A 10,498-nucleotide genomic window follows, 5' to 3' on the forward strand; every position below is an offset into this window, starting at 1 on the left:
CACCAATGTTTATAGCAGCGTTATTTACAATTGCAAAGAGATGGAAACAGCCAAAATGTCCATCAACAGAAGAATGGCTAAAAAAACTGTGGTATATACATACGATGGAATATTATGCAGCTTTGAGACAAGATAAACTTATGAAGCATGTAATAACATGGATGGACCTAGAGAATATTATGCTGAGTGAGTCCAGCCAAAAACTAAAGGACAAATACTGTATGGTCCCACTGATGTGAACGGACATTCAAGAATAAACTTGAAATATGTCATTGGTAACAGAGTCCAGCAGGAGTTAGAAACAGGGTAAGACAATGGGTAATTGAAGCTGAAGGGATACAGACTGTGCAACAGGACTAGATACAAATACTCAAAAACGGACAGCACAATAATACCTAATTGGAAAGTATTCATGTTAAAACACTGAATGAAGCTGCATCTGAGCTATAGGGTTTTTGTTTGTTTGTTTTTTTGTTTGTTTTTTTACTATTATTACTACTTTTATTTCTTTTCTCTATATTAACATTTTATATCTTTTTCTGTTGTGTTGCTAGTTCCCCTAAACTGATGCAAATGTACTAAGAAACGATGATCATGTATCTATGTGATGATGTTAAGAATTACTGAGTGCATATGTAGAATGTTATGATTTCTAAATGTTGTGTTAATTTTTTTTTCTTTCCGTTAATAAAAAAAGAAGAAAAAAAAAACCAACCTACAACCTTTCCTCTGTCTCCACCACATACCCAGCAGTGAGAGTTTTCCAAAGTTAAAGGAGCCACAACATCTTTTGCTGGTGGGACCCGCAAACAGACAAGCACCACATTACTGGGCAGGATAAGAAAAACAGAGCCCAGAGACTTCACAGGAAAGTCTTTCAACCTGCTGGGTACCACACTCAGGGAAATCTGATTAAATGTCCAGACGTCAGCAAAAAATAACAAATCACACCAGGAAAATTGAAGATATGGCCCAGTCAAAGGAACAAACCAATAGCTCAAATGAGATACAGGAGCTGAGACAACTAATTCTGAATATATGAACAGAAATGGAAAACCTCTTCAAAAACCAAATCGATAAATTGAAGGAGGATATTAAGAAGGCATGGAAGTAACAAAAAGAAGAAATGGAAAGTCTGAAAAAACAAATCACAGAACTTATGGGATTGAAAAACACAGTAGAAGAGATGAAAAAAACAATGGAAACCTACAATGGTAGATTTCAAGAGACAGAGGATAGAATTAGTGAACTGGAGGATGGAACATCTGAAATCCAAAAAGAAACAGAAACCATAGGGAAAAGAATGGAAAAATTTGAGCAGGAGCTCAGGGAATTGAATGATAATATGAAGCCCACAAATATACGTGTTGTGCAGGTCCCAGAAGGAGAAGAGAAGGGAAAAGGAGGAGAAAAACTAATGGAAGAAATTATCACTGAAAACTTCCCAACTCTTATGAAAGACCTAAAATTACAGATCCAAGAAGTGCAGCACACCCCAAAGAGAATAGATCCAAATAGGCGTGCTCCAAGACACTTACTAGTTAGAATGTCAGAGGTCAAAGAGAAAGAGAGGATCTTGAAAGCAGCAAGAGAAAAACAATCCATCACATACAAGGGAAACTCAATAAGACTATGTGTAGATTTCTCAACAGAAACCATGGAAGCTAGAAGACAATGGGATGATATATTTAAATTACTAAAAGAGAAAAACTGCCAACCAAGACTTCTATATCCAGCAAAACTGTCCTTCAAAAATGAGGGAGAAATTAAAACATTCTCAGACAAAAAGTCACTGAGAGAATTTGTGACCAAGAGACCAGCTCTGCAAGAAATACTAAAGGGAGCACTAGAGTCAGATACCAAAAGACAGAAGAGAGAGGTATGGAGAAGAGTGTAGAAAGAAGGAAAATCAGATATGATATATATAATACAAAAGGCAAAATGGTAGAGGAAAATATTACCCAAACAGTAATAACACTAAATGTTAATGGACTGAATTCCCCAATCAAAAGACATAGACTGGCAGAATGGATTAAAAAACAGGATCCTTCTACATGCTGTCTACAGGAAACACATCTTAGACCCAAAGATAAACATAGGTTGAAAGTGAAAGGTTGGGAAAAGATATTTCATGCAAATAACAACCAGAAAAGAGCAAGAGTAGCTATACTCATATCCAACAAATTAAACTTCAAATGTAAAACAGTTAAAAGAGACAAAGAAAGAAAAAGAAAGAAGAAAAAAAATAAAAAAAGAGAAAAAAGAAAGAAAAAAAGAAAAAATAAGAGACAAAGAAGGACACTATCTACTAATAAAAGGAACAATTAAACAAGAAGGCATAACAATCATAAATATTTATGCACCGAATCAGAATGCCCCAAAATATGTGAGGAATACACTGCAATCACTGAAAAGGGAAATAGACACATCTACCATAATAGTTGGAGACTTCAATTCGCCACTCTCATCAATGGACAGAACATCTAGACAGAGGATCAATATAGAAACAGAGAATTTGAATATTACAATAAATGAGCTAGATTTAACAGACATTTATAGGACATAACACCCCACAACAGCAGGATACACCTTTTTCTCAACTGCTCATGGATCATTCTCAAAGATAGACCATATGCTTGGTCACAAAGCAAGTCTCAACAAATTTAAAAAGATTGAAATCATACACAACAATTTCTCAGATCATAAAGGAATGAAGTTGGAAATCAATAATAGGCAGAGTGCCAGAAAATTCACAATTACGTGGAGGCTCAACAACACACTCTTAAACAATGGTGGGTCAAGGAAGAAATTACAAGAGAAATTAGTAAATATCTTGAGGCGAATGAAAATGAAAACACAACATATCAAAACCTATGGGATGCAGCAAAGGCAGTGCTAAGAGGGAAATTTACTGCCCTAAATGCCTATATCAGAAAAGAAGAAAAGGCAAAAATTCAAGAATTAACTGTCCACTTGGAAGAACTGGAGAAAGAACAGCAAATTAACCCCAAAGCAAGCAAAAGGAAAGAAATAACAAAGATTAGAGCAGAAATAAATGAAATTGAGAACATGAGAACAATAGAGAAAATCAATAAGACCAGAAGTTGGTTCTATGAGAAAATCAATAAGATTGATGAGCCCTTAGCAAGATTGACAAAAAGAAGAAGAGAAAGGATGCAAATAAATAAGATCAGAAATGGAAGAGGAGACATAACCACTGACCTCACAGAAATAAAGGAGGTAATAACAGAATACTATGAACAACTTTACGCTAATAAATACAACAATTTAGATGAAATGGACGGGTTCCTGGAAAGACATGAACAACCAACTTTGACTCAAGAAGAAATAGATGACCTCAACAAACCAATCACAAGTAAAGAGATTGAATTGGTCATTCAAAAGCTTCCTGAAAAGAAAAGTCCAGGACCAGACGGCTTCACATGTGAATTCTACCAAACATTCCAGAAAGAATTAGTACCAACTCTCCTCAAACTCTTCAAAAAAATCAAAGTGGAGGGAAAACTACCTAATTCATTCTATGAAGCCAACATTACCCTCATACCAAAACCAGGCAAAGATATTACAAAAAAAAAAAAACTGCAGACCAACCTCTCTAATGAATACAGATGCAAAAATCCTCAACAAAATTCTAGCAAATCGAATCCAGCAACACATTAAAAGAATTATACATCATGACCAAGTAGGATTAATCCCAGGTATGCAAGGATGGTTCAACAGAAGAAAATCAATTAATGTAATACACCATATCAACAAATCAAAGCAGAAAATCACATGATCATCTCAATTGATGCAGAGAAGGCATTTGACAAGATTCAACATCCTTTCCTGCTGAAAACACTTCAAAGGATAGGAATACAAGGGAACTTCCTTAAAATGATAGAGGGAATATATGAAAAACCCACAGCTAATATCATCCTCAATGGGGAAAAATTGAAAACTTTCCCCCTAAGATCAGGAACAAGACAAGGATGTCCATTATCACCACTATTATTCAACATCGTGTTGGAGGTTCTAGCCAGAGCAATTAGACAAGAAAAAGAAATACAAGGCATCAAAATTGGAAAGGAAGAAGTAAAACTATCACTGTTTGCAGACGATATGATACTATACGTCGAAAACCCGGAAAAATCCACAACTACTAGAGCTAATAAATGAGTACAGCAAAGTAGCAGTTTACAAGATCAACCTTCAAAAATCTGTAGCATTTCTATACACTAGCAATGAACAAGCTGAGGGGGAAATCAAGTTAATTTTTTTTAATTAATAAAAAAAGAATGAAAGAAAGAGAAAAGAGAGAGAGAAGGAGAGAAGAAAGGAAGGAAGGGAGGGAGAGACGGAGAGAAAGAGGGAAGAAGGAGTGCAACACTGACCAGGCGTCCATGTCCAACAGCACAGCTGACCAGAAAGTGTCCCACCTCTTAGATATCAATGTGACTGATTTCACCAAAGGAATTCTCACCCTGTGCATCAAGTTGGGCCTAGATTATATCCAGAAGGTACAGGCTAAAGGGCAGGCTGATTTTGCCATCGAAGCCTTGCAAAGGTACCTACGAGCAAATGTTCTGCTGGCTGATTCTGCACATCAGTAAGGCCCTGGACAAGACCAAGTGGCAGGGTGCCTCGTTCATCAGAATCCTGGACATTGTCAGCTTTGAGATCTTTCACCTCAACTCCTTTAAGCAGCTGTGCATCAACTATACCAAGGAGAAGCTGCAGCAGCTCTTCAACCATACCATGTTCATCCTGGAGCAGGAGGACTACCAGTACAAGGGCATCGAGTGGAATTTCATCAACTTTGGCCTTGACCTGCAGCCCTGCATCAACCTCATTGAGAAGCCAGCAGCCCCACCCCCCCACCACCAGACATCCTGGCCCTACTGGATGAGGATTGCTAGTTCCTCAAAGCCACCAACAAGAGCTACATGGAGAAGGTGGTGCAGGAGCAGAGCACTCACCCCAAGCTCTGGAAGCCCAAGCAGCTGAAAGACAAAGCAGATTTCTGCATCATCCATTATGCTGGCAAGGTGGACTACAAGGCCAACAAGTGGTTGATGAAGACATGAACCCCTTGAATAACAACATTGCTATGCTGCTCCACCAGTCCTCTGACAAGTTCGTGTCTGAGCTGTGGAAAGATGTGGACTGCCTCATGGGGCTGGAGCAGGTGGCCGGCATGTCAGAGACAGCACTGCCCAGAGATTTCAAGTCCCAGAAGAGCATGTTCTGCACTGTGGGGCAGCTCTACAAGGAGAAGCTGGCCAAGCTGATGGCCACATCAAGGAATACCAACTCTAACTTCATTCACTGCATCATCCCCAACCACAAGAAGGAGGTCAGCAAACTGGCCCCCAACCTGGTGTTGGACCAGCTCCACTCCAACAGGGTTCTCAGAGGGCATCCAGATCTACCGCCATGACTTTTCCATCAGGGTGGTTTACCAGGAGTTCTGGCATAGATATGAGATCTTGATACCCAATTCCATTCCAAAGAGCTTCATGGACGGGAAGCAGGCGTGTGTGTTCATGATCAAGACCTTGGAGCTGGACAGCAACCTGTACTTATCGGCCAGAGCAAAGTCTTCTTCTGGGCTGGTATGCTGGCTCACCTGGAGAAGTAATGGGACCTGGAGATCACAGATATCATCATAGGGTTCCAGGCCTGCTGCAGGGGCTACCTGGCCAGAAAGGCCATTGCCAAGTAGCAAAAGCAGCTGACAGCCATGAAAGTCCTTCAGAGGAACTGCACCACCTATCTCAAGCTGCAGAGTGGCAGTGGTAGCGGCTATTCACCAAGGTCAAGCTGCTACTGCTGCAAGTAAGCTGACAAGACAAGGAGATGATGGCCAAGGAAGAGGAACTGGTGAAGGTCCGAGAGATGTGGAAAACAGACTCATTGAGATGGAGACGCTCCAGTCCCAGCTCATGGCAGAGAAGTTGCAGCTGCAGGAGCAGCTCCAGGCAGAAACAGAACTGTATGCTGAGGCTCAGGAGCTACAGGCCCAGTTGACTGCCAAAAAGCAGAAGCTGGAGGATATCTGCCACGACATCAAGGCCAGAGTGGAGGAGGAGGAGGAGCGCTGCCAGTACCTGCAGACAGAGAAGAAAATGCAGCAGAACATCCAGGAATTGGATGAGGAGAGTGCCCACCAGAAGCTGCAGCTCAAGAAGGTCACCACCGAGGTGAAGTTGAAGAAGCTGGAGGAAGACCAAATCATTATGGAGGACCAGAACTGCAAACTCACCAAGGAGAAGAAACTGAAGGAAGACAGAATAGCCACCACCAACCTCATGGAAGAGGAGAAGTCCAAGAGCCTTGCCAAGCTCAAGAACAAACATGAGGCCATGATCACTGACCTGGAAGAGTGCCTCCAAAGGGAGGAGAAGCAGCGCCAGGAGCTGGAGAAGACCTGCCAGAAGCTGGAGGGAGACCCACGGACTTCAACAACCAGATCGTTAACCTGCAGGCTCAGATCGCCGAAGTTAAGATGCAACTGGACAAGAAGGAGGAGGAGCTCCAGGCTACCCTGGACAGAGTGGAAGAAGCCACTGAGAAGAACATGGCCCTAAAGAAGATTTGGGAGCTGTAATCTCAGATTTCTGAACTCTAGGAAAACATGGAGACTGAGGGTGCTTTGAGGACTAAAGCTGAGAAGCAGAAATGGGATTTCAGGGAAGAGCTAGAGGCTCTGAAAACAGAATTGGAGGACATGCTGGATTCCACAGCTGCCCAGCAGGAGCTCAGGTTCAAAGGAGAACAGGAAGTAAACGTCCTGAAGAAGACCCTGGAGCACAAGGCCAAGACCTTTGAAGCCCAGATCCAGGAGATGAGACACAATCACTCCCAGGCCATGGAGGAGCTGGCCGAGCAGTTGGAGCAGATGAAGCAGGTGAAAGCCAACCTGGAGAAGGCAAAGCAGGTCCTGGAGGACGAGATGTGAGAACTGGCCAGGGAAGTGAAGGTCCTACTGCAGAGCAAAGGTGACTCGGAGCACAGGTGGAAGAAAGCAGAGGTGATAGAAGCTGCAGGCCAAGTTCAGTGAAGGGTGAGAACGTACACGGAGCTGGCCGAGAAGGTTAACCAAACTGCAGAATGATCTGGACAATGTCACAGGTCTCAACCAGTTCAGCAAGTTCCAAGGTCTTCTCCTCTTTGGAGTCCCAGCTGCAGGGCACCCAGGAGCTCCTGCAGGAGTAGAATCAGCAGAAGCTAAGCCTGAGTACAAAGCTGAAGCAGATGGAGGATGAGAACCCCTTCAAAGAGCAGCTGGAGGAGGAGGCCAAGGGGAACCTTGAGAAGCATATTGCTGCACTCCATGCCCAGGTGATCAACATGAAGAAGATGGATGATGGTATGGGGTGCCTGGAGATTGCAGAGGAATCCAAGAGGAAGCTCCAGAAGGACCTGGAGGGCCTGAGCCAGTGCTATGAGGAGAAGGTGGCTGCCTGTGGCAAGATGGAAAAGACCAGGATGCAGTTGCAACAGGAACTGGATGATCTGCTCTTCAACCTGTAGCACCAACAGCAAAGCATCTCCAAGCTGGAGAAGAGGCAGAAGAAGTTTGACCAGCTCCTGGCAGAGGAGAAGACCATCTCAGCCAAATATGCTGAGGAGCGGGACCAGGCCAAAGTAGAGGCCCGAGAGAAAAAGACCAAACTACTGTCACTGGCCTGGGCCCTGGAGGAGGCTGTAGAGCAAAAGGAAGAGCTGGAGCAACTCAACAAGTAATTCCTCACAGAGATGGAGGACCTCATGAGCTCTAAGGACGATGTTGGCAAGAGTGTCCATGAGCTGGAGAAGTCCAAGCAGGCCCTGGAGCAGCAAGTGGAGGAGATGAAGACCCAGCTGGAGGAGCTGGAGGATGACTGCAGGCCACCGAGGATGCCAAGCTGCGACTGGACGTGAACCTGCAGGCCCAGTTATAGCAGGACCTGAAGGGTCCCAATGAGCTGAGCAAAGAAAAGAAGCAACAGCTGGTCAGACAGGTGCAAGAGATGGAGGCAGAGCTGGAGGATAAGAAGAAGCCATTCAATGCCAGTGGCCACTAGGAGGAAGCTGAAGATGGACCTGAAGGACCTGGAGGCCCATACTGACCCAGCCACCAAGGACCAGGGTCAAGCCGTCAAGCAGCTGTGGAAGCTATATCCCCAGATGAAGGACAACATGTGGGAGCTGGGCCACAGGTCAGCCTCTTGGGAGGAGATTCTAGCACAGGTCAAGGAAAATGAGGAGAAGCTGAAGAGCACAGAGGCGGAGATGAGCCAGCTGCAGGCGGAACTGGCAGCTGCAGGCGTGCCCAGCGTGCCCAGCACCAGGCCAGCGGGAGTGGGATGAGCTGCCGCCAACAGCAGCGGCAAAGGAGCCCTGGTATTGGAGGAGAAGCCGCGTCTGGACGCCCGCATCGCCCAGCTGGAGGAGGAGCAGGGCAACACGGAGCTGGAGAACGACACGTGAAGGAAAGCAAACCTGCAGAAGGACCAGATCAGCACCGACCTGAACCCGGAGCGCAGCCACGCCTGGAAGAAGCAGGACGGCGGCAGGAGCTGGAGCACCACAACAAGGAGTTCAAAGTGAAGTTGCAGGAGGTGGAGGGCACCGCCAAGTCCAGGGCCAAGGCCTCCATCACAGTCCTGGAGGCAGAGACTGCGCAGCTGGAGGAGCAGCTGGACAGGGCGACCAATGAGCGCCATGTGGCCTGCGACCAGCTGCGAGGGTCGAGAAGCCGAGGGACATAGTGCTGCAGGTGGAGGACGAGCAGGGGGATGCTGAGCAGTTCAAGGTCCAGGGTCCAAGGCATCCACCCACCTGAAGCAGCTCCGGCTAAGGAGGAGGGCCAGCGGGCCAGCGCCTACCGTCCAAAACTGCAGAATGGGCTGGAAGACGCCACGGAGACCGCTGGCGCCAGGAACCACGAGGGCAGCTCCCTCGACTAGGAGCGCAGATGCTACCTGCGCGTAATGGCCCGGAGAGGTGCTGGCCACTGCCCAGAGGAGGGGATGGATGCCGAAGCGGGGGACTGAGGCCAGAGCTGCCGGTGAGCAGCCGCCTCCTGTCACCATAGATGGAGGGGCGACGACACCGCCCCGCCCTCCCGGGAGAGGGCTGTAACCTCCACACTCCTCCAACTCCTCCTGGCCCACCTGGTCTCCACCTCAGACGCCCAGAATGCCACGCCTGGCTGCGGGCCTTTGGATTCCTGCACTCCAGCTCTCCCACCTCCCAGAATCCGCCCAGGAGAAGAGGATCTGGCAGGATCATCCTCCTGCTCAGGCCCCAAAGCAAAAACTGGCACGCCAAGCAGGGCAGGCCCCCGAGGCTGGGCGAGAGGGTTTTTATTAATCTATTTTTCTTCACCGTAAAGACTTCTGATATCTGGACACCCCAGAGAAGTCAACACCTCCCCTCTCAGCCACCCTCGTCCCCTCTCCCATACTCTCTCTCCCCTCTCCCCTCTACCCCACCCTCTCTCCCCTCGCCCCTCTCTCCCACCCTCTCTCCCCTCTCCCCTCTCCCCCACTCTCTCTCCCCTCTCCCCTCTCCCCTCGCCCATCTTCCCCACCCTCTCTCCCCACTCCCCTTTCCCCCACCCTCTCTCCCCTCTCCCTTCTCCCCTCGCCCTTCTCCCCCACCCTCTCTCCCCTCTCCCCTCTCCCCCACTCTCTCTCCCCTATCCCCTCTCCCCCACCCTCTATCCCTGTCCCCTCTCCGCCACCATCTCTCCCCTCTCCTCTCCCCCACACCTACTCTCCCTGTCCCCCACCCTCTCTCCCCTCTCCCCTCTCCGCCACCCTCTTTCCCCTCTACCCCATGCTCTCTCCCTCTCTCCCACCCTTTCTCCCCTCTCCCCCACCCTCTCTCCCTGTCCCCTCTCCGCCACGTTCTCTCCCCTCTCCCCTCTCGGCCACCCTCCCTCCCCTCTCCCCCACCCTCTCTCCCCTCTTCCCCAACTTCTCTCCCCCTCCTCTCTCCCCCACCCTCTCTCCCCTCTCCCCCACCCTCTCCGCCTTCTGTCCTCTACCCCACCCTCTCACCCCTCTCCCCTCTCCCCCACACTCTCTCCCCTCTCCCCTCTCCCCCACCCTCTCTCCCCTCTCCACTCTCCCGCACACTCTCTCCCCTCTTCCCCACCCTCTCTCCCCTCTCCCCCACCTTCTCTCCCCTCTCCCCTATCCCCCACCCTCTCTCCCCTCTCCCCCACCCACTCTCCCCTCTCCCACACCCTCTCTTCCTTCTCCTCCACCTTCTCTCCCTATCTCCTCTCCCCCACCTTCTCTCCCCTCTTACTCCACCCTCTCTCCCCTCTTACCCCACACTCTTTCCCATCTTCCCCACCCTCTCTCCACTCCCCCCTTCCCTCTCCCCCACCCTCTCTCCCCTCTCCCCTCTCCCCCACCCTCTCTCCCCTCTCCCCCCAACCTCCTCTCTCCCCTCTCCTCCACCCTCTCTCACCTTTCCCCCACCCCTCATCACCCCACCA

General features: G+C 48.0%; 1 pseudogene; it reads left to right on the forward strand.

Annotated features, from left to right (window-relative positions):
* Positions 1-12: 12 nt before the first annotated feature.
* On the forward strand, positions 13-9,554 carry LOC143673243 (myosin-9 pseudogene; annotated as a pseudogene).
* Positions 9,555-10,498: the final 944 nt, after the last annotated feature.

Source organism: Tamandua tetradactyla, unplaced genomic scaffold (assembly GCF_023851605.1).
Source record: "Tamandua tetradactyla isolate mTamTet1 unplaced genomic scaffold, mTamTet1.pri scaffold_257_ctg1, whole genome shotgun sequence".
Lineage (NCBI taxonomy): Eukaryota > Metazoa > Chordata > Mammalia > Pilosa > Myrmecophagidae > Tamandua > Tamandua tetradactyla.